The sequence below is a fragment of the Chenopodium album genome, chromosome 9, assembly GCF_948465745.1.
Source record: "Chenopodium album chromosome 9, dcCheAlbu1.1, whole genome shotgun sequence".
In the NCBI taxonomy this organism is placed as follows: Eukaryota; Viridiplantae; Streptophyta; class Magnoliopsida; order Caryophyllales; family Amaranthaceae; genus Chenopodium; species Chenopodium album.
The window spans coordinates 51084872-51088562 of NC_137842.1; the positions used below are offsets into that span (position 1 = coordinate 51084872).

At 37.1% G+C, this 3691-nt stretch overlaps 1 non-coding gene across 1 annotated transcript; it reads right to left on the reverse strand.

The window, feature by feature from the left end:
• Positions 1-1463: 1463 nt before the first annotated feature.
• On the reverse strand, positions 1464-1569 carry LOC145561020 (small nucleolar RNA R71). The gene has a single exon (XR_014093603.1). It is a non-coding gene; the product is annotated as a small nucleolar RNA R71 (small nucleolar RNA).
• Positions 1570-3691: the final 2122 nt, after the last annotated feature.

The following is a 3691-nucleotide window of genomic DNA, read 5'->3' on the forward strand; positions in this document are numbered from 1 at the left end:
AGATTGAATTTTGGGTAGAGAGAGAAAAACATTTGTTCTTAGATTTTTAGAGAGAGAAACTTTGGATTTGATGATTGATGATTGAAGATTGCTACATTTGGTTTGATTTCTATCAAGTTTGTAAGAATTCTTTACTCTTTAATACAATTTATTATTTGATTTCATTTGTTTTGTTGATTGATTAAGTTTGTTGATAGTTTGATTGATTTAGTTTGATTTCAATTGATGAATATGAATTTGTTGATTGGTTTAGCTTTGATTTTGATGTTCTTAATGGATTGTGAGTAGTTTGATTGCTAGGGTAATGGTGAAGCATGTATTAGTAATGAATTGAAGTTAATTTGGGGAAATTGATTGAGTTGATAATGTGATTAAATTGGTTGATTGATTTTGTGCATGTGTGTGTTTTATTTAGGCTTGATCACCCTAGTTATTCACACTAGATTGCATTGTAAGTTCACATTGATACGGACCATTGATTTGTGGCTTGCAATTACACGATTGAGGTATCTTGTGACGTTTCCTAGCTAGAGTTTATCGTAGTTGGCGCTAGTTAGACCTCTAGGAGAATAACTTGATATAGTCTTTTGGTTGCAATATTGATTTTCCCTCCCATTGCTTGACTTAATTGATTGACTTCTTAAATTAGTTGATTTCATTATGAATGCATGTAGATCCTAGCCCTAGTGTTTATTATCTTTGCTTTCTACAAGTCTATTTGTTGTTATTAGCTTTAGTTTTAGCTTTACAACCCCACTTTCGATTTCGGAATAGCTTAGCGCAAGACAATAGACATTCACTCACTATTCCTTTGGGTTCGACCCTTGACTTGCTACTATACTTGTATAGGGGTTGGTTGAGTGTATAAATTTTTTTTGACCGGTTAGGGAGGGTAGTCCAACGACCTATTATTTCGCCATCGATCAAAATGGCGCCGTTGCCGGGGAATGGTGTCGTGATTGTGTATTGTTGTTGAGTCTATTCCATCTTATTGAAAATACAAAAAGATTTTCTTTTAGGCTACATTTGTAGCCGTGCTACTAATAATTTTTGTTTGAGAATTGTGTGTGCAAGTGAACATGGGAGAAGCTCAAAGATTGACATTGAAGGAGTTAGGCACTCCGGGAGCTTACAAGTATGAGAGTGGAATTGTTCCATTGATGGTTCCGGATCATGATTTTGAAATTAAACCGGCTATGATTACTTTGGTTGAGAGGAAGCAATATGGAGGTACAAAGAGTGAAAATCCTCCAATCATCTCAAAGATTTTGAGAAGTATTGCAATACTATTGTGTTAACCGGAGTAGCTCAAGAGTACATAAGACGCAAGTTGTTCCCCTTCTCTCTTATTGGAAGAGCTCTAGAGTGGTTGGACAAAGAGGTCAAACCAAGATCCTTAAGAACATGGGATGAGGTTACAAAGGCATTCTTATCTCGCTTTTTCCCACAAAAGAAGACGGCGGAATCAAGAACTTTGATCCAAAATTTCTAGCAAGGGCCTAGTGAGAGTCTCTATGAAGCATGGGAGAGATACAAGGAGTATCAAAGAGAGTATCCACACCATGGGATTCCTACCTATCAAATTATACAAATCTTCTATGGTGGGTTGAGTTCTCAGGGAAGAGCAAGCTTAGATGCCGGAGCCGGAGGACCAATAATGAAAAAAACGGAAAAAGAAGTGGTGGATGCAATAGATGAAGTGGTGCGACGTTCTATGAATTGGCAAGATGTGGAGAAAGAGCCAACTAGCAAGGGTTGCTCAATCGAACAACTCAATGCCATTAATGATTTGACTACTTTAATTGCGGATTTAGGGAAAGTGGTTGTATCACTTAAAGCAAAGCTTGAGAAGCCACCTTTGTAAGCTCCGATTCTTCCCTCCCAAATTAAGGGGAGAGGTACACTTTCTTACCCTAACTCTAATTCTTCTTCTTGTTGCATGATTAGAGAACGTTGGCCTTGTGATTTATGTGGAATGAATGACCATGATGCTTCTATGTGCCCCAATGTTCCTTGTGATGAATGTGATGGAATTGAAGTTGAGCATGTAAATTATGTTAATGATCATGAATGTGAACCTAGAATTGATGTTCAAAGAAATGTTGGAAATAGGAATTATCATAATTATGTGAACTATGATAATTATAACCAAAGTGGAGGTTGTAGAAATCATGGAGTCCAAGGGATTCATGGTAGCTACAATAACCATGGTTATAATGGTCAAAGTCATGGCCGAGGACATGGGGATCATAACCAAAGTTATGGTAACCATAGTCAACAAAGTGGCCAAAATCAAGCTAGGGGTAATTGGAATAATCAAAGTAGAGGATATTTTCAAGCAAATTTTCAAAGAGGTTCCCCAATTGGTTTAGTTCCAAATACTCAAGGTTTAAGTGATGATTCCTATGATCAACCATTTTCTTCTAGGAATTTATTGGATGGAATTATTGAGAAACAAGCCAAGATGCTGGAAACTTACATGGCTTTGAATGATGAGAAGTTCAATCACATGTTGACTTATAATAAAGACTTGGGTGATAAACTCTCTCAATTGACTAATGTGTTTAAGGAATTTGCGAATTCTTCTTCTTTGACTTCACCTATCTTAGATTCTACGAACCCTATGGATGCTATTGTTACTAGAAGTGGTAGAGTCCTTGAGGGTGGAGTACCTAAGAAGAGTGATGCTGGAGAGAGCACTAGCAAGAGTCCTATTGAAATTGAGGGAGACGAGTGTCCTTTGAGTGAGAAACTTGATGAGGAACAAGTGGAAAGAGTGAAAGAGAAAGAAAAAGAACTTTACAAACCCAAGCTCCCTTATCCCCAAAGGTATAATAGACACAAATTGGATGAGCAATTTGGGAAATTTGTAGAGATTCTTAAGCAACTTCATCTAACTCTTTTTCTTTCACCGATGTTGTAGAACAAATGCCAAACTATGCTAAGTTCCTCAAAGAGATTTTGAGTGGAAAAAGGACATGTGACATGATGGAAACAATTAGCCTACTCGAACATTGTAGTGCAATCATCATGAATAAGATGCCTCCTAAGTTGAAGGATCCCGGAAATTTCTCAATCCCTTGTGCCATTAATAAGACTCAAATTGATAATGCCCTATGTGACTTAGGAGCTAGTGTTAGCCTTATGCCATATTCGGTTTATCAAAGATTAGGTCTAGGAGAACTTTTATCTTCCAAGATTACTTTATAATTAGCCGATAGATCAATTAAGATTCCAAAGGGGAAGGTAGAAGATGTTCCTTTGAGGGTTGGGAAATTTATCATTCCGGTTGATTTTGTAGTGTTGGATATGGATGAAGATGCTACTATCCCTATCATCTTAGGTTGACCATTTCTTGCTACATCGGGGGCTATGATTGATGTCAAAAGTGCTAAGATATCTCTTAAGATTGGAGAGGAGGTAGTTGAATTTGATTTGAATGAAGGCATGAAATATCCCTTTTCTTCTTTTGAGAATGGCATGAGAATTGAAGTTCTTGATAATATTGTGCAATCCATGCATGAGCTCTTGCTCACATCTAATGATCCTCTTGAGTGTGTTTTGTTGAACAAGGAAAAGATAGGTATCCCAAACAAGGAAGTGCAATTGTATGAGGACTTGCTTGATAGAGGCAATGAAGGGAGTGATGATCAAATTTGTATGGGGATATCAAGTCAAGATGATTTGCATG